Below are 26,307 nucleotides of genomic sequence, written 5' to 3'. Positions count from 1 at the left end.
CAGGGCTCGAACCCGTGTCCCCTGCATTGGCAGGCAGACTCTCAACCACTGTGCCACCAGGGAAGCCCCCCCATGTTTTTTGATTGGAAGAATTAATATTGTTAAAATGGCCATACTACCCAAAGCAATCTACAGATTTAATGCTATTCCTTTAAACTACTCATGACATTTTTCACAGAACTGGAACAAATAATCCTAAAATTTATGTGGAACCATAAAAGACCCAGAATTGCCAAAGAAATCTTGAGGAAAAAGAACAAAGCTGGAGGCATAACCCTCCCAGACTTCAGACAATAGCACAAAGCTACAGTAATCAAAACAGCATGGTATTGGCACAAAACAGACATATGGATCAATGGAACAGCATAGAGAGCACAGAAATAAACCCACACACCTATGGTCAATTAATCTTTGACAAAGCATGCAAGAATAAACAATGGGGAAAAGACAGTCTCTTCAGCAAGTGGTATTGGGAAATTTGAACAGCCACATGTAAATCAATGAAGTTAGAACACACCCTCACATCATATAAAAAAATAAACTGAAAATAGCTTAAAGACTTAAAAACAAGACATGACACCATAAAACTCCTAGAAGAGAACATAGGCAAAACATCCTCTGACATAAATTGCACCAACGTCTTCTTAGGTCAGGTCAGTTTCCCAAGGCAACAGAAATAAAAGCAAAAATAAACAAATGGAACCTAATCAAACTTATAAGCTTTTGCACAGCAAAGGAAACCATAAACAAAATGAAAAGACAACCTATGTACTGGGAGAAAACATTTGCAAATAATGTGACTGACAAGGGATTAATTTCCAAAATATACAAACAGCTGATATAACTCAATAACAAAAAAACAAACAACCCAATCGAAAAATGGGCAGAATACCTAAATTCTTCTCCAAAGAAGACATACAGATGGCCAAAAGGCACATGAAAATAAGCTCAACATAGCTAATTATTAGAGAAATGCAAATCAAAACTACAATGAGGTAACACCTCATACTGGTCAGAATGGCCATCATTGAGAAGTCTACAAATAACAAACAATGGAGAGGGTGTGGAGAAAAAGGAACCCCCCTACACTGTTGGTAGGAATGTAAATTGGTGCAGCCACTAAGGAGAACAGTATGGAGGTTCCTCACAAAACTAAAAGGAGTTGCCATATGAACCATCAATCCCACTCCTGGCCACATATCCAGACAAAATTATAATTTGAAATGATACATGCACCCCTATGTTCATAGCAGCACTATTTACAATAGCCAGGACACAGAAACAACCTAAATGTCCATCGACAGATGAATGGATAAAGATGTGGTATATATATATACAATGGAATACTACTCAGCCATAAAAAGGAATGAAATAATTCCATTTGCAGCAACACAGATGGACCTAGAGATTATCATACTAAGTGAAGTAAATCAGAAAGAGAAAGACAAATACTGTATGATATCACTTCTATGTGGAATCTAAAATATGACACAGATGAACCTGTCCATGAAACAGAAACAGACTCACGGACACAGAGAACAGACTTGTGGTTGCCAAAGGGGAGGGGATCCGGGGAGGGAAGGATTGGGAGTTTGGGATTAGCAGATGCAAACTGTTATAGCTAGAAGGGATAAACAACAAGGTCCTACTGTATAGCATAGTGAACTATATTCAATATCCTGTAAAAAACTATAATGGAAAAGAATATGAAAAAGAATGTATATATGCATAACTGAATCACTTTGCTCTGCAGCAGAAATTAGCACAACATTGTAAATTAACTATACTTCAATAAAATAAAATTTTAAAAATATATAGCCACTAAAAGTCACAAACTTTCGGTTGTAAGACTAGTAAGTTCTGGGATCCAGTGTACAGCACAGTGATTACAGTTAATAATACCATATTATATACCTAAAGTTGCTAAGAGAGTAGATCTTAAACGTACATACCACAAAAAGAAATTGGTAATTATGTGACAAGATGGGGGTGTTAGCTATGGTGGTAATCATTTTCAATATATAAATGTATCAAATAAACACGTTCACCTTAAATGTATACAATACTATATATCAATTATATCTCAGTAAAGCTGGAAAAACAACAGCAACAACAACTAAACCCTTAATCTCTGGCAAAAAGCAACAAGCAAGTAATTGTGAACTGTTTGTCATACCAGCAGGAAAACTTAGGCTTTAGTTTTTCTCTCCTAAGGCAAAAGTAGGTAAACTTAGACCCGCCCAGCAATTAATGTTCCAGTATTTTACCCTATTTGAAATGACTATCCAGATAATCAATGAATTCTCTTCATTTAACTTAGTTCAGTTGCAAGTTACCAAAATCTGGAGAGACTGTTTTACATAGACATTCCCAAAACATAATTGTTTCTAAACAGTTTTAAAAGGCCTCTTTTTTTTTCCTTCACTCTTAAAGATCACATATGGTTAAAGTTCCTGAGAGCCCAAGTAGATCATTTACATCTCAAAAGCACAAGAACAGAAATACCAATTCCTTCTAGAAAGCTAACTTCCTCTAATGGCATATGCAAAAACCAGTTTTAGAATGTCAAAAGATTCCCATCTTGGCCAGTTTCAGGGATTTTTTTCCCAGTTTCTAAATAAGCCAATTCAGTTGAAAGAAATAACAGTAATAAACAATAATACATATCAATATCATTCACTCACATTCACATGCCTCACTTTCAGAGGAACAGGAATCACCTTTCAAGTTAACCTTCACCTCAATTGGTAGCTCAGCCTCTGCGGCCTTTCTTAATACAAAAAGCAACTGCCAGCCCACAGCTGCGGGCACCGCCTTATTGTCTCTAACTTCTTTTTCCCCCACCAGAATGGCAGCTAATATCTCTGCATCAGCCTTCGGGGTGTCTGTGAGTTCTCAGTACTCTCTTGGCGGCCCCCATTCATCAAGGACAGTCACCAGAGGGCCCCACATACTAGTGGGCGGCCACCCCGGGATCACACCTGCAACTTTCGGGCACCACGTGCTAGTGGACGGCCCCTGAAACCTCCCATCCCCCATCCTTCTTTCCGGACATCTCAGTGTTCACGGGGAGTTTCCTGGGTCACCTGGCGGCTCCGCCAATTGTTGGGCTGCACCGCGCAGGCCTACAACGCCTTGCCCAGCCTCAGGACCAAAGAATAAGCCCAGAGGCAGGGACAGAAACAGAGTGACAGAGACATCAATGATTTACCGGACAAGGGGATCTTACATGTCTGAAGCAAGGTCCTGGAGCAACACCCCACCGTGTGAGGCAGGAGAACATGCTGGCAGTCTTCGCTCCCAGAGGCAGGGGGAGGTTACCCATCACAGGGGGAATTGACATCAGGTGGGCTCACAGGTTACCAGGGAAACAAGCAGAGGGGTATACCCCTCACCTTCCCTCTGATAAGCATAGTGGAGAGTTCTAATTAAAGCTAGAAATCAGTAGCTGGGGCCTGGGGCAAGTTCGTAGGAAGGTCAGTCATGTGAGTAGCGTGTAGGTGAAGCAGGCACTTGGTCCAGCAGGGGATGTACAGAGAGCCAGAGAACAGCTATCTTGGGATTCCCTGGAGGTCCAGTGTAATGGTTACACTGTGTGGCCCCCGGTTCAATCCCTGGTCTGGGAACTGAGATCCTGCAAGCCCCTCGGCGTGGCCAAAAAAAAAAACAACAGCCATCTTGAGTGGTTCACCATACAAGCAGCTACAACATTTTTTAAATGGTACTTTACCGCTGATATAAATCTTATGAATGCCTAGACACAATTAGGATTTATGTATATTATCGATTAGAAACATTTCCCTTTTTATTGAGAATTATTTTTTTATAAAATTGTGGGTTACTTTTTTCACTAACATAGATGTATTATTAGTTTTTATTAAGAAAATTTTCTATAAAGTAGATAGCCTAACATTTTCTAATGTTTTACTTATGAACTCCCCAAGTTTTAAAAAAACCATTTTATCCATTTTTGTATGGTATACAATAAAAAAGTAAATTTAATAATTTATATATTTTATTTTGTACATCAACGAACACAATACAACATTCATTTAAAGCAATAATTTTAATATTTAAAAATATTTAAAATTTTAATATTTGGTCATTTTTTAAATATATAAGCATAAATTTAGACTCTTTCCTATTGGAAAGAATAAAAAACAAAGGTGCTTAATTTCCTTGAATTAATTATGTAAGACAAAGCCTACTATGCCAAAAATAATATTTAAAATGAAATAGGCTTTATTTGGGACTGAATATATGTTTTAAAATATATTAATGTATAACTAAATGTTATACATCAAAAAGAGCAAAAAATGACTTTGCAGTTTTAACATAGTCTTCAAAAACTCAATTGATTTGTTAATTTTTTTTTTTTGATTGGCAAAGCCAAAGCAGTGTTTTCAGGCTATTTCTGAATATCTTTCCAAAATAAAGTAATTGCCTTGGGAGTATAGTAGTTTATAGTAATTTTACAACACATGGCTTACACATTATGTTTTCTCATTTTAACATAAGTTTTTGAAGTCCTTCTCTTGAAGACTATTTGAGTGCTATAGCTCCTGGATTTGGTTAAGAATAGTTTTGTATTATAACCACTGAGGAAGCAGAACTGCCTGCTTCATAGTATAACTAAATTGATGAGATTGACTTATTACAGTGACTAACAGTATCAAAATTGAAAAGAGTAAACTTTTCCATTATGGTTTAATAGATAAGAATTTTATTAATATATTTCCTTGGATTAGATTATATCATGGACAACGAAGGCATCAACAAATCTCTTGACCCTGTCAATTTATTGTGCACAATGTACAATCTCATAATATTTTACATGAATAACATTTAATCTGTACAAAATTATCTTTTCCTTTGATAATTCTCATGAATTCCTTATATAGTAATGAGCTAGCTCAGGAGTATAAAGTATATCAAAGTAACCTAAAATATTTCTGGCATCTCTCTTTTTATAAGATAAATGTGTAAATCACTGTGATTTTCCAGGGGCTCTCTGAGAAATCCCAAATATAATTTTAATTTTGAAAGACATCTAATGCTCATTTTGGCAACACATAAACTAAAATTGGAATGATATAGAGAAGATTAGCATGGCCCCTGCACAAGTATGACATGGAAATTTGTAAAGTGTTCCATATTTTTTCAGCAAATGGTGCCAGGAAAACTGAATATTCACATGCAAAAGAATGAAGTTGAACTCTTACCTTACACCATATACAAAAGATTAACTTAAAGTGAATCAAAGACCTAAACATAAGAGCTAATACTGGACTTCCCTGGTGGCACAGTGGTTGAGAATCCACCTGCCAGTGCAGGTGGGGACACAGGTTCAATCCCTGGTCCAGGAAGATCCCACATGCTGCGGAGCAACTAAGCCCGTGCACCACAACTACTGATGCCTGTGCGCCTAGAGCCCGTGCTCCGCAACAAAAGAAGCCACCACAATGAGAAGCCCACACACCGCAACGAACAGTAGCCCCCGCTCGCCGCAACTAGAGAAAGCCCACGTGCAGCGACGAAGGCCCTACGCAGCCAAAAAAAAAAAAAAATTTGGGAGAAAACATATGGGAAAAGCTTCATGAGTTTGGATTTGGCAATGATGTCTTGGATATAACACCAAAAGCACAGGCAAAAGAAGAAAAAAATAGATAAATTGGAGTACATCAAAATTTAAAACATTTGTGTATTCAAATAACACTATCAAGAGAGTGAAAGGGAAACCCATGGAATGGGAGAAAATATTTGCAAATCATGTATCTAATTAGTGGGTAACATCTAGAATATATGAAGAACCCCTACTATTTAACAACAAAAGAAGTAAACAACTAGATTTAAACATGCACAAAGGAATTGAATAGACAATTCTCCAAAGAAGATATACAAATGGCCAATAAGCACATGAAAAAAATATTCAAATCACTAATCATTAGAGAAATGCAAATCAAAACCACAATGACGTATCATTTCATAACCATTGGGATAGCTATTATCAAAAACCAGAAAATAAGTGTTGACAAGCATGTGGAGAAACTAGAACCCTTGGCATTGCTGGTGTGAATATAAAATGGTGTGCACTTTGGAAATTGGTATAACAGTTCCTAGGAAAAAATTAAACATAAAATTACCATTTAATCCAGCAATTCCATTTCTGGGTATATACCCCACAGATTTAAAAGCAGGATCTCGGAGAGATATTTGTACACCCATGTTCATAGCAGTATTATTCACAATAGCCAAAAGGTGAAAGCAATCCAAGTGTCCAATGAAGGATGAGTGAATAAACAAAATGTATTATATACATACATTGGAATATTATTGAACCTTAAAAAGGAAGAAAATTCTGACACATGACACAACACAGTGAAACTTGAAGATATTCTAAGTGAGATAAACCAGTCACAGTAGGACAAATACTATATGATTCCATTAACTACTTAGGGTAGTCAAATTCATAGAGGCAGAAAGTAGAATGATGGTTGCCAGGGGCTGGAGGGAAGGAGGAATGGGCTGATATTGTTTAATGGGTATGGAGTTTCAGTTGGGGAAGATGAAAAAGTTCTGGCAATGGATGGTGGTGATGGGTGCACAATAATGTGAAGTAACTTTTTGTACTTGATGCTATAGAACTGTACAGTTAAAAATGGTTAAGATGGTAAACTTTATGTTACATATATTTTACCACAATAAAAAAAAATGAAAAAGACATCCTAAAAATTTTATGTTTTTGAATTAGGACCTAATCTTGAGGAAGCAAAATAAAGAATTATCAAAAAAGATTTGGGGAATTCCCTGGCTATCCAATGGTTAGGACTCCGAGCTCTCACTGCCAAGGGCCCAGGTTCCATACCTGGTTGGGGAACTAAGATCCCACATGCAGCTCCATGTGGCCAAAAAAAAAAAAGATTTGGTTATGTGATTAGCCAGGAGCACAATTACCTGTGAGCAGAGATGAGTAAGAGGCTAACTATACATAAATCAAAGTGAAAATTATATTTTACAATAAAAATAGAAGAAGGTAACAAAATTGTAAGGAACTTTAGCTGTTCTGAAGAGACGAACTTTTTTTTTTTGATAATCAAGAACATAATAAAGCCAGCACAAATTACAAGAACTTATTCTAGTGGTATACAGAATTTCTGCTAAACTTGCAGATTAGGCAGAAGGTAAAGAATAATCTTATTTCCCTTGTTAAAAAAAGCAGACTAGATATTTCAAGATCGATTTATATTTTCACAGGGAGAAAATAGAATTCCGGTACTGCATTAACTTAGTCTTTGGCAGTAAAGGATATTAACATACCTTTACAAACAAACTCATCAAAATTAAGCAAAACTTTGCCAAAATTTTAAAATATTTTGTCTATTTTCTTTCAGATTCAGATATTCTGAAGTATTGCAAATAAAATTCACTTACCTGAAATCTTCTACAACTTGCTATACACACTCAAGTTTTATCCTTCACTATGTTCAATATTCTAGAACAAACAGAACTTTACGCTGAACAAATTTATTCTGTTTTTCCTCAAAAAAAAAATGCCAGGCTACCTCTCCTGATTGTCAAAGTTTGTATTTCTCTTATTTCGTATGAGTCAACTTTTAAAAAATTGCCAAGATTTGTTATAGGACCCACAGTATGGTCTATTTGGAGAATGTTCCATGTTCATTTGAATGATCATCATAAATCTCTCTTTATCCTGGGTAATATTTCCTTGCTTTGATAGCTACATTATATGATATTAATATAGCCACTCCAAGTTTTTGATTATTTTTTATATGGTATATCTTTTAAATCATTTTAACCTACTATTGCAGAGAAAGTAATGAATTGCAAAGGAGCATGAAGATATTCAGGGGTTGATGGAAATATTCAGTATCTGGACTGGCAGTGATATCTTAAGAGTTATATATCTGTTAAAACTCATCAAATTGTATACTTGAATTGAGTGCAGTTTTTGGTACAAAAATAACACCTGAACAAGGTTGATTAAAGACAGAATATCGTAACAAAAAATATCTAGAAACTCTCCAATTATTTGGAAATTAATATACTTCTAAATAAACCAGGGGTCGGGACTTCCCTGGTGGCCCAGTGGTTAAGCACCCCCACCTGCCAAGGCAGGGGACACAGGTTCTAGCCCTGGTCCAGGAAGATCCCACAGGTCGCGGAGCAACTAAGCTGGTGAGCCACGACTACCGAGCCTGTGCTCTAGAGCCCGTGAGCCACAACTACTGAGCCCACATGCCACAACTCCTGAAGCCCGCACGCCTAGAGCCCATGCTCCGCAACAAGAGAAGCCAACACAATGAGAAGACCACGCACCACAACGAAGAGTACCCCCTGCTCAACGCAACTAGAGAAAGCCCACACGCAGCAACAAAGACCCAACACAGCCAAAAATAAATTAAAAATAAATAAATAAATACATTTATAAATAAATAAATAAAATAATTTAACAGGGGTCAAAGAAGAAATCACAATGAAAATCTAAAATATTTTGAGTTGAATAATAATGAAAGACTTCATATCAAAATATGCAGAATGCAACTAGAGCAATGTTTAGAGAGGCATCTATAGTTCTAAATGCTTATATTAGACATGAAGAAATATTTAACAACTCTGATCTGCATTTCTACCTTAGGAACCTAAAAACGAAAGTTAAATCCAAAGTAAGTCAAAAGATACAGTAAAATCAGAGCAAAACTCAATGAAATTGAAAATGGCCAATTATGGAAAAAATAAACCATACAAAAAGTTTGTTCTTTGAAAATATTAATGCAATTGATAAATCCCTGGATAGGAGACACATTGTTTGTTTTCTTCTAGGACATGAGCAAATTGATCAAAGAAAATTGGTTATCTCAGTGTTCTAGATAATATCTTTTTTTTTACCCTGAATATTACCAAGAAAACTATGGTATTAGTCTTAGCAAACTTAGTGTTAGCAAAGAATTTAGGTAAGATTTTGAAGGATGCTGTTCACCATACAAACAGTGAAGGTAGGGTAAGTATGCATGCAAAGACATCAAATTATGAACAAATATATCATGTTCACAGTTCATGAAAAATCATCCAAAACTTAGAATTAAAGCCAAGAGAGTACAATATACATTTTCAATGTCATGCTGGATCATTATTTAATGAAAACATCTGAGGATTATTTTTCTTTAAGAAAATTAAACTGGCACATCTACCTATATTTTACCATTCTCTTTACTATTTGATTAGAGCCCAGACAATGTAAAATTCATGTTATCTTGTAGATTTCTGTGTGAAAGAAAAGTTAACTCCCAGAATTAAGTCGGGGTTTTTTGGTTTGCTTTTTTCCTGTGAAGTAACAAGTTTTGTATCATACCTTGCAATCTTTTTTTTTTTTTTTTTTTAATCCTTATAAAACACTTCTACAGACAAGTTTATTGACCTAGATGGAACATTTTAGAAAAACATTTTCTAAATGTTTACTGTAATGTATATTTAAATTTCCAAATGATAGTTAACCCAGGATTTTACAACTAAGCCTAGAATTTTGTTACCAAATGTAATAAAAAGCTTTTAAAACCCTTGAACAATCAATGGTATAAGTTTCACATTTTCCTGAATATATAAATTTGGTATACTTCACTTCTACTGACAACGTTTGTATTGTTTCTAAGAGACCTTAACTTTTAATTTTCTGGACCATATTATCGTTAAGTCACAAATAGTCTTTTTTTTTTTTGGTGATAAGAATGAATAGCAGGAGCAGCATTTGTTAAACCAAATCTAATATGAAACTGACTCTTTCTTGTGAGTAAATTTGAATTTTGAAACAGTAAAACAATAAGGTTTAATATAAAGCAAAATAAATTTTTTATGTTTATGATCTGCCAATTTCCCAGAAAAAGTTTTGTGGTGACTTTAGTTATATACCAGATATATTAAAATCACCAATGGACAACACATATTTTATTCAGGTGCCATCTGAAAGTTTTAAAAATTTGTTGACATAATATCACTGAACTGTCCACTTTAAAATGGTTGAAATGATAAATTTTCTGTTTTGTGTATTTTACCACAATTTTTAAAAAATGTGTTGTTTCAAGATTTTTACATACCTTGCAATCTTATTCTAATATTACTTTATTCAAGTGCCTTTAAATAGTTCCTCAAAATATTGTTGAATTAGCTTTACCATCTTACTTGCTAATGTTAGGAGATAATTCTCCATGGGTCTCTCACATTTCTGTGTGTCTTGTGAGCAGAGGTACTAACTGCCTTTGTTCTGAATTATCTTTTCAAGAATATTTGTATAGCAACAGCCTTGGAAGATACAGTATTTGCTTCCAGAGGAAAGTGCAGGTTTGCTTAGAGCCTTGGAAGATAGAGATAGGTCTCACTCCTGAGTGGGACGGGGGTCAGGCATGCTTAGTGTGTACTACCTAAGCTCAGAGTTTCTCTCCTAGAATGCAACCCATTGCATGTGCAGGTGTCACCTGGCCTTCTTCATAGCACTGTGTGGAAATTGTGGTTTGAAAAACTGGTACCAAATATGCTTGTGCTCATGCAGCTTGCTGTGCTGTAATAAATTTCTTTCTGCCTCTTACCCAGGCATCTTGTGTCTTTGCTAGCCATGGCAGGCAACCTTTTAGCTCGCAACTAGGGTAAAATCTCAGACCCCTCATAGTTCTTGATAGGTTCTTCATTATTTTAAAAATTGGGCAGAATATGAACCTGTGTTCATTCTATATTTGTATGAGAGCTGTGTTTCAATTATTTGAAAAATGTACATCAACATGTTGATAGGTCATCAACTGAGATACCCGAGTGGCCTTACCTGCTGGATTCAGTAGAACAGCATTGTCCAAGAAGTGAACTTAATGTGCTGCTAAGCTGAGGCATGTTTTTCCTTGACCCCTGCAGTGATTTCCAATCAACCATGGAAACTTACCTTTGCTGACTCACTAATTCTCCAGTTTTTTCCTTTCTTTCTTTTTCCCTCCTGATTTTTGTTTTCTTTCTTGGTTCTTGGTCAAGCTTGTTAGTTGGTCTATGTTTTGTCTCACTGGGTGTTTGGGCTAAGTTGCTTTTTACAGCCAAGTACAGGGACAAATGGTCTAGTAGGTCGTCTTGATTGCATAGTCAGTTGAGCATCTGATGTGTACATGAATTTGATTTATGTATGGCTAATAAATGTTTCCTGATTGATTACTACAATTTCTGATAATCTCTTGGTACGGTCTTGACATTTAGTAATCTCTGTAAGGGTGATGGAGATCTGTTCTCTGTCAGGTAAGAGACAAGAGCGAATCTAGTTTGTTTTCCTTTTTGACTATTTGTGAACTCATATCAACTAAGAAAATATTTCTGTGTCCATTGGAAAGGAAAAAGAACTGTGGAATTTTTGTGCTCTGTGTTTACTTTTACCCGAGGCTGAGGCTGTAGAACTAAAACTGCAAACTCTCTCTGTGGTTTCTGTGATTGAGGAAAGTCTTTAGCTCCTTTAGGGTGATTTCAAATATTTTCCTACCTCCAGAGGGTATTAATAAATTAGATTGTAAAGTCTTACAAAAGAAAAAAGCTCTGTTCTGACTGTTTTATACAAGTTAATAAGTTATTACATAAATGTAATATTCCCAGAATTTCTAGGAATTAAATAAACTAAATTTTAATATTTTATATGTTAGTCTTTTAAAAACCCCATTTCTAAAGAAACTTACTTCAGAAGCATTTTTATATAAGAATCCAAATCTACATTATCAAGGTGAAATCTTGGACAATTCAGACTGGATTCATAATTTTGGTTTAAAACAAGGTTTCTTCACTTTGGCGTTGTTGACATTTTAGGCCACGTAACAAGAATTTAAAAGATTAAACTCTTGGAAAAGACATCTCTCATTACATTTTCATTTAAACACACTTTATTATTTTTTTAATCCTAAAAAAACTTGTGGAAACAAAGATAATTTGCTGGATCCATGGAAATGATGTAGGAAATCTTAAACATTTAAATCATGAAAAATTAAACTCATACTAACTAAAATATTTTGCTAAACATTTTTACGTGTTGATAAAATTAGTAAGACATTATGTTGATTTAAAAGCTAAAGTTAAATTACTCTAATTTGTCCAAAGAATTGTCTATTTAAGAAGAATATCTTCCTGATTTTTCATATATAAATAAGTCTCCATAATAATATCAAGAATTTTACCGAGGTATGCAGGTTTACACCAAGGTCATATAGCGCATGGGTGGCAGAGCCAGAGTCTGAACTCAGGGATTCTGGAACCGTAGTGTGTGCTCTTTAACTATTATGCTATTTTATTGTATTTGAAATAAAGATTAAAAAAAAAAAAAATTCCAGAAAAAAAAAAAAAGAATTTAAAGACTGTGAAATTTGGCCAAAAATTCTGTGTTGAGTTTTTCTTTCTAGCTGGGAACCACATCCATTACTTAAAATCACAGCTAACTTTTCTGCTGAGTTTCACTCTTGGCGAGGAAAAACATACAAAAGAAGCACAAACAATCTAATATTTCCTCTGTCCCTTTTGTTTATTTTGGAAACTTTAAACTTTATATCTACACTAGATATTCTAGAATTCACACATCATTACAGAGCAATGTTCGTGAACAAATTAACTTCCAAAATTCCAAAGAGAAGGGAAAAAGAAAGGGAAATAAGAAACAAGAGGAAGCCAGCTTAAGATAGATATAAAATTATCAATAAAAGGCTAATTATCTAACCTCTGCAAGCAAGGGAAAGGGGTCAGATGAAAGAAACCCTATTTTTACAGATATACACATAAGAGAAAAAAGCAATACACTTTTTCTAAACAATAACTAGGGCCTTTAACCATTCCATCAAAACTTATGATTAAAAAGCTGGTACTCAGTAATCACCAAAGTAGGAAAACTTGACGGGTGGATCTCTTAAGTTAAAAAGTAACCTCTTTCACATGTAGCTGTCCAGTTTTCCCCAAAGCACTTAGAGACTGTCTTTTATCCATCGTATATTCTTGCCTCCTTTGTCATAGATGAATTGACCATATGTGTGTGGGTTTATTTCTGGAATCTCTATTCCATTCCATTGATCTATTTGTCTGTTTTTGTGCCAATACCAGGCTGTTTTGATTAGTGTGGCTTTGTAGTGTATTCTGAAGTCGGGGAGATTGATACCTCTGGCTTTGTTCTTTTTCCTCAAGATTGCTTTGGTTATTTGAGGTCTTTTGTGGTTGCATTATTTGTTCTAGTATTTGTTCTAGTATTTGTGGTAGTATTATTTGTTCTAGTTCTGTGAAAAATATCATGGGTATTGATATTTCACTTATATGTGGAATCTAAAAAATAAAAAAAACAAATGAATATAATAAAACAGAAACAGACTCAAAGATACTGAGAACAAACTAGTGTTTACCAGTGGGGAAAGGGGTTGGGGGAAGAGGCAAGATAGAGGAAGGAAATTAAGAGGTACAAACTACTAGGTATAAAATAAATAAGATACAAGGATGAAATAAATAAGATACAAGGATGTACATGGGGAATATAGCCAATATTTTATAACTTTAAATGGAGTATAAACTATAAAACTATCAAATCACTATGTTGTACATTTGAAACTAATATAATATTGTAAAACAATTATAACTCAATTTTTTAAAAAAGTAACCTCTTGTTTGGACACACAAGTCAGAGAATCCCCTCCCAAGGTTTTCTTCCCATTTGCATCTTGTTCATGTCAGAAATTCCCTGAAATGGCCACAGTAATTCTAAAACCTCCTTGGTGAAATAGACTGATGAGAGAAATATTCACACAAATGAAAGCGTGAAGGCAGCACTTGTGTGCCCCAGAGTGTCAAAGAAGACCTCATGAGAACTGCAATACTTGGTGAGAATCTGGCCAATCAGCAAGTCTCACAGGCTTCAGACTTCCAGCTCCAAGCAAAAGAAACAAAATTAAGTGATTATCAAAGAAACACAGGCCAGACGAAGGAACAGTTTTATTAGGTTTGGATAGGTGGCCCAAGGCAAAATTGGTCCTATAAGGATGCGGGTCTGATGAGGCATTCTGAACTTGTCAGTACTCAGGGATGGATTGAGAAACAAACTATTGAACCTATGCTAATCCTTTCCCCTCTGAATTTTCTCTTATAGCCTCACAACAAAAAGTGACAAGAACAGAAGATGAACCCTAACATTGTGTTATAAATAACAAGCTAGGTTTCCCTCCAAATGTGAGTTTTCAAATCTGACCAGATAGACAAAGATTCCCAGGAGGAGTCCTCTCATTCCCAGGACACAAAATAAACTCAGTTTTAGTGAGCTTCACATAAATCTATTGGGCCTGAACACCAATGCAGGACCTATTTGACCACTGCAGTGGGAGAGGTCCCTGAACATGAGGTTCAAGAAGCCTCAAGGGTCCATGTGGCTTCAGAGCTGAGGGCCTTGGGCTGTGTCAGCCAGAGGGTCTCAATCAGATCTTCTTGTGTCTTCAGGTTGTCAGTGTCAATTCCAAAAAAGAACATCAGAGAAACCTACTGATCAAGCAAAGCTAAGTTTATTAGAGTTACTGTCACAAGGGGGAGCACCCCCATGATAGTCTTCATAGTATATCAGAAGGGAGATTTCAGGAAGTAGTATTTGTAGGGTTTAAGGAGCTGGACTTACAAGGTTTAGAGCAACTAAGCTGCAGTTTATTATTGTGATAGTTTTGACACAATAATTTGGGATTGGTGGAGACAACAAGGTGTTTTGATGAGTAAACTGCTGAAGGATTAGGAAGCTGTTTGCCCAAGCCAGCTAGCAAGTATTGTCTCAATAGGAGAACTGTTTATCCAAATGAGCAGATTATTTACCTGGACAAAATTGGTTTGTAGAAATTCCCTGAACAAATAGTTAAATTTCCTGATTTATAGTCTTATCTCCTTGGGCCACAGTTCTCTAGAACAAACAGTTGTGTCATGATGGCACAGGTGGTCTGAGGTCTCAGAACCTTTCTGTTCTGTGACATCTACTATGGCTTGCCCAGTGGTATACCTGGAAAGTATCATTACTTTCAGATGATTTCCCATGTAAAAATTAGTAAATATCTTTCAGAGGAATAATTTTCTTCTGTTTCCTCAGAATATACCCTTTCTTTAGAATGGTATTATCCTTTCTTTGGTCTGGAAATGTTTCTTTTTTCCATTTTCTTGCAAATGGGGTACTAGTTGTTAACAGATTAGAGTTAAAAGAGGTTTTGCCAGGGTTTGGATCTCAGATTCTTTCCAGCTTCCTGGATACACTGGTCTATCCTTCCTTAATCTGCTCCCATTCATAGATAGCAAAAACTCATGAAACTTCTAACGCTAGTAACAATTTCTTCTGACTTTAATATTTTACAGTTATTGTCATAAAAATCTAGGTTGAGAAAAATTAACGGTTTGATCTTATGACCCTTTTGTAAAGCAAACAAGTTGGACATTTTCATTCTAACATGACCGGTAAAATAAAAAATAAGATTACAGATGACAAAATCACTCTGGTCACTTTGTAATGTGACTGTTTCATTATTTGGATTAGAGCAAAAATGTTTTTGTCCATTTAACGAAGTGAAGCAGCTTGAATGGGAGCCTGAAATACATATTTACTGCTTTCATTTATTAAAACAAAGAATTAAAACCTAAATTGGACTTGCTAAATATTAGAAACATTTCTATAACCCATCCTAAAGAGCTTTTTAATTTGACAAGCCAGATTAAGAGGCAGACACCTACAGGCAATACAGATACATAAAGAACATGATCACATTGTGTGTCCAAGTGTTGAAAGATTTTAAAAGTCAAGAGTGCAAAAAAAAACACAAAGCTATGGGCATGTCTGGAATTTAATTAGATATCTTCTAATATGTATAATAATTAGAATCCTAGAAGATAGAAAGGTGAAAAGAACACAAGGTATGGTCAAGTCCAAAGGTTTTTCAAGATAGGAAGCTGCTTAAGTATTTTAGGACACGAAGTGAAAAGCCAAATGAGATGATGAAGCAAGTGGCAACAATCTTAGTGGGGGCCACACAGTCCTTTTAGAAGACAAATGCAGGCATTTCCTGATTAATGTCAGTAAACTATTCCTGACAATCAGCAGTTATGCAGAAAATTGTTAACAGAAGCCTATGTCCAATTATTTTAAATAGGAACACTTTTAATAAGTTAACCATCAACTCAATGCCTCCAACCAATTTCTTAAAATACAGAAAACAATTGCATGTGAGTAACAGACTCTAACATTAGGATGTGAAATTACTGTAATTAAATATTGTATTGTGTGCAGTAGTGCTTCCATACTTCTCTTTACCCTATGGACATCAGAAGAGTCACAGTAAAAAGAGTTTTTATTGACGTTATGGTATGCTTGTCAAGGCTTCTACACTGATTCTGTCATTCTGTTAATTGTATTTGGATCACAACTCAAAACTTTTCCCTCTCATCATTTTGATAAAAAAAAAAAATTGCATTGAGCTTTGGGGATATAAATATACATTTGTTCCCATATAAGCCCCAGCCTAAAATATTGTTTTGAGAGATAAATGTTTTATGAAGTTAGGAGTATTAAGATCCAAGAGGCATCCTAGTGGGAAAACCATAACTGTGGAGAGAATCAGCAGTTTATGCCTATATTAGAAAAACTGTGACTTTTTTTTTTTTTTTTTAAACATCTTTATTGAAGTATAATTGCTTTACAATGGTGTGCTAGCTTCTGCTTTACAACAAAGTGAATCAGTTACACATATACATATGTTGCCATATCTCTTCCCTCTTGCATCTACTGTGACTTATTTGAGGCTTAAATTCGTGGACATGAACTAAGTGAAACTCTTCTCCATCCCCTTTTGAAAGGTATAGTGATTATAACTAAGACTTAGTTTGAGCTCCCTCACTGTTGTCATTAAGAATCATTCTAGAATTTTGCCTTAAATAGGAAGGAAACTCTGACACACTACAACAAGGATGAACCCTGAGAGCATTAGGCTAAGTGAGATAAGTCAGGCACAAAAAGACAAACACTGTATGATGTTCTTTATATGAGGTATCTTGGGTGGCCAAATTCATGGAAAGAAAAAGTAGAAGGGTGGTTGCCAGGGTCTGTGGGGAAGGGAGAAATGGGGAGTTGTTTTTTAATGGATATAGAGTTTCAACTTTTGAAAAAGTTCTGGAGATTGGTTGCCCAACAATGTTAATATACTCAACATTACTGAAATGTACACTTGTGGTACAAATGGTAAAGATGGTAAATTTTATGTTATGCATTTTTTACACCAGTAAAAAAGAAAAAAGGAGGGGGAAAAAAAGAATCATTCTAGAAGCTCACCTTATGCAGAAGGCACTTCTAAACATTTTTGGTATGACATAAATGTCTCTTTAGTGATTAAGCATCTTTTCGCCCAGGGAGAATTAGGAGTATGTATAAAAATCTTCAGATAATAAAATCCATAGTGTCAATATTTTGCATTAAGGAATCTTGCATATTTGCCACTATATTTTCTTATTTATTTGCCTTAATACCCTTGTAATTCCATTTTCTAAAGTGTACTTGTGTAATTGATTTAGGTGTGTGGTACTAAATTCAATTCTTACTAAATTTATGTACATTCTTTAAAAATTCAAGATAACTTGAGGTATTTATAAGTTTAATTTATGAGATTAAGAAGAGTTAAGTAGCCAGGAAGACTGTATTTAAGTTAGACAATGGTTTTGCTGAAAAGAAAATTGAACATTTTAATGTAAAATGTTAAACGTAAAAGGAAATTTAATAAACTAAGATGTTTAAGGGAATTTAATAAGGTTCTGAAATCTCCCTTAAAAGCAATTGTAAAAATTTGCTACACTTTTAAAAAGAATTCAAAGACTATAAAGGTACATTAAAAGCTTAAGAAAGAATCAAGTAAATAAAATATTCATTTAAAAAGAAACCTAAGTAAACCTCTAAATGGTCTTTTCTACACATAAAAGCTGTCCTTGAGGGCATCAAAAAAAACCCCTCACTTTCACACAGGCAGTAATACCGAACGTAAAGAAGAGAATGAGAGCTGGGTTGCAGCAGCGACCGAGTAGTTGTAAACTGCCACTGACAGTGTGAGCAAGTCAGGTATTCTGTAGAACAGAAACAGAACTAAACTCAACGACTGCAGAGAACCACGGCTAAAAATGGAGATGCAGAGTATTTGTTTTCCTATTTAAATTATATCGAACCCTTCTTGATAATTTTTAACCTCAGAGCCTTTCCTCAGTTCTTTATTCATTAATTGCCTCGCCAGCAGGCAGTTTGTGAGTTCCAGGGTCGGCCTGAACCTGTGGGGCGCCAAGACTACCAGGAGCCTTGATAATGAGCAGCTTAATTCTCTCTTCCTCTCTGGGACTGAGTAACTTACAATTCTGCTCAGGTGCAAAGGCAGTTTGTCTCAGGTTCTCAAAGATTTTTTCACAATCAAAAATAGATTTTCTTTTCTTTTGAAGTAGTCTGCAAAGCACCCTGCTCAGTAACATGTACATTTAATAATTTGGGGGGAAGGTAATAAGGATGACCTGGTGTGATACCATTTTAATGAGCCAGTTTCTCTCTAAGGAAGCTCTGGGCTTGGGTGAATCTGAGGCACATTTTTAAATGAGTCAGAATCACTTATTGATCACCCTCTGTGTGTAGATGACTGTGTTAGTATTATTGACAATTTAAAAGAATAACAAAAGAAAAAGCCTTGGACTTCAAAGAGTTTCTAACAGCCTTTTCGGAATATGGAACACTTCTGGGCAGGCAAGCCCAGGGCGACATGCTGCAGCCATATGTCGCTTCAGGGCTCTGAGTCACACAGCAGGATGAGAGGAAAGGAAATGAGGACAAGTAGGCTATAAAAATGAAATTGCCTCCAAAGAAATCCTCAGACCAGTGGTCTAATGGAACATGTCAAGCAGGGACTGGAGAAACCCATCCAAAATTATACCTCTTACTAACCACAGGACTTGGTCCAACTATCAGTTCAACAAAGACTTTTTAGATTAAAAACAAAAAACAAACCACTGACTTCATGGAGAGGCTGAAAATACAGACGGATAATGCCAGAACATGTATCACGTACAGCTTGGCCCCATGCCTCTGCAGCAATCAGCCCGAATGATCAGGACACGGTCAACGACTGCTAGCTTCCTCTCATTTTGGGCCCCAGCTTGTTGCTCAGGACCAACCAGAGAAAGCCATATAAGATTCCCAAATCAGTCATGTAGGACGACCCACTTCTCATTAGCTCACTCTGGCTTCCCCATGCTGACAGCCTCCAATCAGAGCACACTGGAGGCCTATCCATTTTTTTTTTCTTCACTATCAAGCTTCCTTGCCTGTCTTGGAGTCTCTGCTAAAAGCAAGTGATTGGGGCTGACTGCAATTCAGAGCTGTAGCAAGCTCTGAATACATCGCCTTCTAAAATTCTAATTTGGGTAGTCCTCATTTATTTCCAAAGTTCTGCTGGAGACCCAACATAGATACTGTCTGCTCTGCCTGTGGCCAGAGACCCCAGCCTTTGACCAGACGCAGGACCCCCAGAGGGAGGCCCAGGTGTCTTGATACTTGTGGCCTGTGGAGGGCACGCTGGTGTGGTGAGTCAGCACCGGGTCTGAACTCTGCTATCTTTGCAGAATTCCTCCGCTATTTATCCTCAGTTTATTAGGCAGGCTTTGCTACTGGTTCCCATTTGTTTGGCATCCTTGGTGGAATCAGGTCATTCCTTTTCATCTTTTTTTGCAAGGTTGTGTGCTTTCTGTTTTGTGTTGTGCTGTCTAAAAGTGTTGTTTGTTATAAGAGAATTGCAGGTTAAAACACAGGTCTGGGCCCAAAAAGCCTGTTCCAGCTTACCTCACAGACACGTGGATTTGCTCTTCTTACTCAGGCGTCCATTTGGACGAATTCTGCTGAGGGTCACCAAAAACCTGATGAGTTTTTCCTTCCATCTTGACTTTTTAACTTGAGAGCTTGGCGTTGATCCAGATAGACTGTTCACTCTGGTTTTCTGCCTGTGGGGTGAAGAGTTGGGGGTGGGGATGAAGATTACTGGGTCTGCATTTGGAGGTAGCCAGCCAGCCTTCACGTTAGGGGCCCAAAACATGAGGAACACAAGCCTCACATTACTACTGACCATTGCCAGCTCTCATGGCATCACTGAAGCCTAAATCCTCTCCTCAGGAAAGAATCTTTCCTCTGTGTACTCTCATTACAATCCTTATTCTTGAGCCTCTCCCTCTAAATGGCACAACTTCACCAGGGATGATCTGGGCCTTCAGTGGCACTCTGGGGAATAGTTAACTTGAATGAAATTGTTCACTTGAGAGGTGCCTTACAAAAGAAAAGGTATATGATTTCTCAGGCCTAATGGGCAGCAGTTTTTGACTGGCACGCAGAGACCTCTAAATGAAATCCTGAATCAAAAATTGCTTCACTAAGAGTCTTTGGCCAAAAACAATGAGAATTTAAAGAACTCAAACAAAAGCAAACTAGTCTCATTTCCCTAGTAGGTTCTCTAGTTGCCTCCTTATATCCCTTCCCAGCCCCCACCCCCCATCCTCTGATCTCCCTCCTTCTTCTTCCCTGGTCCAGATCCTCTTCCTCCTAACAATGACTCTCCAAAGCCCCTGAAATACCACTTGCTTCTAAAATCCATGCCTCCCATGAGCCAGGTATGCAGACAACTATAGAATTTAAACCTTTGAACAGAGGTGACTTAAAAGCTGTAATTAAGGATTTCCCTAAACCCAGACAAGACCAACAACTATTCACAGATGAATTTAGAATTCTTTTGGATGCATATGACCCAGGGTTACCTGGCCTCGATCAACTTGTACACATGGTGTTCAGAACTTCAGATGCTAAATCTTAGATGGCAAAAGTTGATTGAACCAACTCAGAAAGGAACCTACAAGATCTCTCTTCTGACAGTAAACCCAAGGGTCAGAAAGAAGCTCAAAAAGGGGACCAAGGTATCCTAAAAGCCATATCTGAAACACTTCCAATAAAAACTATTTGGATCGTAATTGAATTATACAAACAGAAAAAACATGAAACTATAGGAACAGTTCCTCAATCAAGATTTAAAAGAGCTAAATTTCTCCTGTGATTCAGTTCTGACACAATACATAGATGATGTCATACTTTGTTCAGAGAACAAGGAAGCCTGTAAAAAAGATGCCATTTACAGTCAGAGCAGAAAAAAAGACATCAAGTTTCCAAAGATATTACAATTTTTCCAAAACACCACTCATTATTTAGGGCATGACCTAATAAAAAGAGAAAAACACTCTCTCTTAATTAGACTAAAGACATCCAAACTTATCCTACACTCCTTATAAAATGACAATTGAGAGAGTTCCTAATTTAATTGTGTATTGCAGATATTGGGTGCCAAATCTTTTTGAGTTTGTAACACTTCTTTATGAATTGAAGATCTTGCAGTACAGTTGACCATGGAGATAACTGAACAATCCCCAATTGGTGAAGATCTGGATCTCCAGCCTTCCCTAAATTGGTCAACCTCTCACAAGTGATAGAATGACCAAAGTGTGGGGAGGAAGGGACTGAGAGACTAAATACGCAAGTGGACAATGGCCAGATCATATATGCAATCCCACTCTGACCCACAATTTCTGCTGCCATCGGCCCAGAAGGATCAAAAATTGGCCAATGACTGCCAGCTTTCCTAATTTTTGCCCTAGCTTCCAACTCAGGAGGAAACAGAGGAAGCTAAGTAATCTCTACCAAACTAATTGCATAGGATGCCCCATTTCTAGTTAGCCCCTTGTTTCCTCTATAAACCTTTTGCATTCCCCTGTGTGCCTTTGAGTCCTTGCCAAATGCAAGGGATGGAGACTGACTGCCTTGCTGTATCAAACTCTGAATAAATAACCTCTGTTTATTCTCACTTGGGTTGTCTTTGTTTATCTCCACATCTTGCACTCAGAATTTTCCCATTTGAAAAATTTTGGTTTCCAGCTATCAAAGTTCCTGAGTACCATCAATCACACCCAGAGCCAAGGTAAAGATGATGCTACTTGATCCCCAATTGCAGAGTCAACACATATGAGTGAAAATGCCATTTTGTCTCACTCTACCAAAGACACAGTCAGTGAAATACCATCCAGCCCTGCAGGAAAGATAACATATTATCACCATCAATGTGATAGAAAAATTATCCAAAAACCAGAAATCGGCAAAAGCAAGTATTGGGTATTCGTTCAGCACAGTGCTGTGCTTGCAGCTTTAACTTCCTACTGCCTGCACTATTTTATAACTCTGAAGGGACAGAGGTTAACATGCAGAATTTTTGTTCAGTAGAGATATAGATAACTTCTATGCTGTATCATTTATTGTCCTGTAAGATATGAAACAGCTTAGTATATACCTCAGAAATCTAATAGTAATATTCTTTTGTTAGATTAAAATTTAGATTCCTGGCTCCTCAAATGCTCTCTGGACTAGTTTTAACATCTTATCGGTTCCCTCATTGATTGATAAGTTGAATAAAATCTTTGACATGTGTTCATTGGATATTTTCCTGCAAGACATTTTACTTTTTGAAAATTATACTTTAACCATTAAAAATTTTAGCTCTTAAGTATCATATAATTTTTTTTCCCTTAAATATTGTAATATGATAATATGCACTAATAGCTCTGCTAATATTGAATCAACCTTGCATTCCTGGGATGTAGTGTATATGATATTGTGGTGCCAAATTCTAATTGCATATATTTCTGTTGAGAATAATAGCATTTATAATTACTAACAAATAATTTAGAGCAAAGGGGAAAATTATTTATACAAATATAAAAGTAAACACATATTAAATAATTTATTTTATTCCTATCATATGAGGAAACCAAACAGATGTTATCACTAGTTCACAGGAAAAGTTAAAACAGAAAGTTATATGGAGTAAAGGAATGTTGAGAGGAATTGCAAAATGGGGGCAAAAATGTTTATTCCAAAGAGGAGAGGAAATCAAAATCATTACCAGACAAGGCATTATTTACATATTTATAAGCTACCCAAACATAAACAGAAATGCAAGATAGCTCAAAGACACTGAACAAGGCTAGAATCTGATAACCTGGAAGGGTATGATACAGATGATGCACAGTCTCCATGGAAACACAAAAAATTTTTTGACATAATCATTGATAAAATTGGTCTGTAAGTTACCATTTTTTCTGCAATTTTATTGCATTTTGATATTGTAAAGGGAAAAAAAAAGTTTCTCCAACCCTTCCATTAAAGAAGAATTTCAAGACACATGGACATCAGTGAAAATGGTGGACTAAGAACCTCCAGGTGCCTGGCTCTCCCAAGAAACATAAAAAAATCTGGCAAAAACTTTCAGAATTAGCCTTTTATGAAGACCGGAAGATAGAAAAAGATTTGCAGCAACCAGAGGAAAGGCCACAGAAAAAGGTAAGAGAATTTTGTTACAGTTAACTTAGCCTTGCATTGCCGCTCTCCGCAGTACAATAGCAGTCTTGAAGATAGTAACCTGTGTTCCTGATGTGGAAACATGGTTCCAAAGTGAGCCAAGCAGACTTTGTTCCTGGAAATGGTATTATTTTTCTTTTGGCCTGTTCTTGGGTTCCCTGAGGACTGATGCCAGGGGCCTGCCTTTGTTTCACCTAACTTGGAACCCTCTCAAGGTGAGAAGCAGCTACATGAAGGATGTTTCTCTAAACAATGAAAGTCAGAAGAATGAGCTTCTGCCAGGTGGAGCAAAAAATATATTTATCAGTTGGGACAAAGGATAGACACACAGAAAGCCAGGAATAAAAATTTGGAGAGTGAGACTCTTTGGGGAATATGGGCTCTGAAAAGCTCTTGCCTGTAATGGGGAACCTAGAAAACCACATACGTGCCCAGGGCAGGATGCCTGCTCAGAAAAGACCTGAGACGACCATAACCTTTCACTTCTGGCTATTCTTTAGGTTCAGTGAAAGCCGGAAGTGAAGTCTAAGTGGGAGTTAAACAGACTGGCTAATTAATGAAGGAGTGCCTCAACATAGTGCTGGTCTTCAAAGACCTGGGGGGTATTGTCCCCTCCCCTCCCCTCCCTCCCTCCCTCCCTCCTTCCTTCCCTTCTTTCTTTCCTTCTCTTCCTTCCTTCCCTTCCTCCCTCCCCTCTTTTCTTTTCTTTTTTCTTTCTCTTCCTTCCTTCCTTCCTTTCTCTCCCCTCCCTTCCCCCCTCCCTCCTCCCTCCCTCCTTCCTTCCTTCCTTCCTTCCTCCCTCCCTCCCTTCCTTCCTTCTCCAGGAGTTTAAGAAAATCTTTAACTAAAACTTACTAAAACAACTAAACTAATGGAACAGAGACTTCAAAGACACATGTGACAAAGAATACAGTCTTTACAAAAATACTATAGACAAGTCACTAAAACAAACAACTACAACCCACAGCAAACAAAAACAAATCCTGGAGAGGGAAATTTTAATTTCCAAACTTACCACATCATTATATTCAGAATGTCTAGTTTTCAAAAATAACAAAAAAAATTATGAGGTATACAAAGAAAGAAAAAAAATATGGCTCTTTCACAGAAAAAAAAAAAAAAGAAATGAACACAGACTGTCCCTGAGGAAACACAAACATTGTACTTAGGTAAGATGAAGGTCTTAATAAATGGGCTTACGTGTGCTCAAGGAGCTAAAGAAATCCATGGACAAAGAAATAAAGGAAATCAGGAAAATGATATTTCAATAATTAGACAAGGGCTTCCCTGGTGGCGCAGTGGTTGAGAATCTGCCTGCCAATGCAGGGAACACGGGTTCGAGCCCCGGTCTGGGAAGATCCCATATGCCGCGGAGCAACTAGGCCCGTGAGCCACAATTACTGAGCCTGCGCGTCTGGAGCCTGTGCTCCGCAACAAGAGAGGCCGCGATAATGAGAGGCCCGCGCACCGCGATGAAGAGTGGCCCCCGCTTGCCACAACTATTGAAAGCCCTGGCACAGAAACGAAGACCCAACACACCCATAAATAATAAATAAATAAATTTAAAAAAAAAATTAGACAATAACAGCAAGGAGATAAAAAAAATTATAAACAGGGATCAAATAGGATAGTTGGAGCTGAAAAATACAATAGCCAAAATGAAAAATTCACTGGAGGGACTCACTAGCAGATTTGAGGAGGCAAAAGAAAGAATCAGAGAATTTAAAGATAAGTCAAATGAAATTATGCAGTCTGAGGAGTAGAAAGAAAAAGGATGAAGAAAAATAAACAGAGCTTAAGAGAATTGTGGGACACCATCAAGCATGTTAACAAATGCATAATGAAAACCCCAGAAGAGGAGAGAAAGGGGTAGAAGTGTAGTTGAAGGTTACTCAATATATCAAGAAATAGTGGCTAAAAATTTCCCAATTTAAAAGACATGAATCTATACATTCAAGAAGCTCAACACACTCTGAGACTGAACAACTTTTTATAGTTTTAATAGTCACTTGTGTTTTCTGTTAACCGCCTGTTCATTTTTTCTCATTTTCTCATTTTTCTAATATGTTGTATATATTTCATCCATGTCTATGGCTTTCTTTATATTGTCTTATTGACAGATGATTTAATTTTTATATTAGCAGTTCTGTTCTTTTTGTTTCCTTATACTCTGGGTTTCCTGCATTGCTTAATAGTACTTCATCCACTTCAAGACTATATGATTATTCTGTTACACTTGCTTCTAATATTTCTATAGTTTAATTTTTAACATTTAAAACTTTCTTCCATCTGCAATTTACATATTATATGTGAGAGACTGGGGGACCTAAAACCTTTTCTTCCAAATGTTTAACCACTTGCACTGACACAATTATTGAATAATATATTCTTTTACCCGACTAACATCTAATGCTGCATAACTCTATCCCTTACCCTTTAGGATTTAATATATACATGGGAAAGTCTATAGACTCTTTTAATCTGCCTGTTTCTATACCAATATCCTACCATTTTCATGAAGCAACTTCAAGAAAATTTTCATATCTAATAGCACAATACTACTCTTCAGTACTATTCAATACTATTCAATACCACTTCAATACTATTCTTTTTCACAAACTTCTTGGCAAGTTTCAGGTGCTTATTCTTTTACTTGAACTTAAGAATTATTTTACTGTATCAAGTTTAAATACCTTTGGAATTCTGATTGGAATTAGATTTATATATTACTCTGGGAAGGATGGATATGAATTCTTCTCATCCTGGAAAATGATGTCTTTCTATTTAATCAGATTTTGGTTTATAGTACTTAATAATTTTCTTTTTTTTTCTTT

At 36.4% G+C, this 26,307-nt stretch overlaps 1 protein-coding gene and 1 non-coding gene across 3 annotated transcripts in view; one reads left to right on the top strand and one right to left on the bottom strand.

The window, feature by feature from the left end:
- SGCE (sarcoglycan epsilon) overlaps window positions 1-3,311 on the bottom strand; it is a 114,177-nt gene extending 110,866 nt beyond the window's left edge. Inside the window, exon 1 of one of the 2 annotated variants that reach the window (XM_061198558.1) lies at window positions 3,230-3,311. The gene's annotated coding sequence lies outside the window, so the exon portion shown is untranslated. The remainder of the gene's footprint in view (window positions 1-3,229) is intronic. The other variant, XM_061198559.1, reaches the window with a different exon arrangement.
- Window positions 3,312-5,053: 1,742 nt separating this feature from the next.
- LOC133097117 (U6 spliceosomal RNA) lies at window positions 5,054-5,160 on the top strand. The gene has a single exon (XR_009701990.1). It is a non-coding gene; the product is annotated as a U6 spliceosomal RNA (small nuclear RNA).
- The last annotated feature ends 21,147 nt before the right edge of the window (window positions 5,161-26,307 follow it).

The sequence above is a fragment of the Eubalaena glacialis genome, chromosome 8 (assembly GCF_028564815.1).
Source record: "Eubalaena glacialis isolate mEubGla1 chromosome 8, mEubGla1.1.hap2.+ XY, whole genome shotgun sequence".
Taxonomy (NCBI): domain Eukaryota; kingdom Metazoa; phylum Chordata; class Mammalia; order Artiodactyla; family Balaenidae; genus Eubalaena; species Eubalaena glacialis.
Note: the sequence above shows the minus strand (reverse complement) of the source record. Positions and strands in the feature narration are given on the sequence as shown.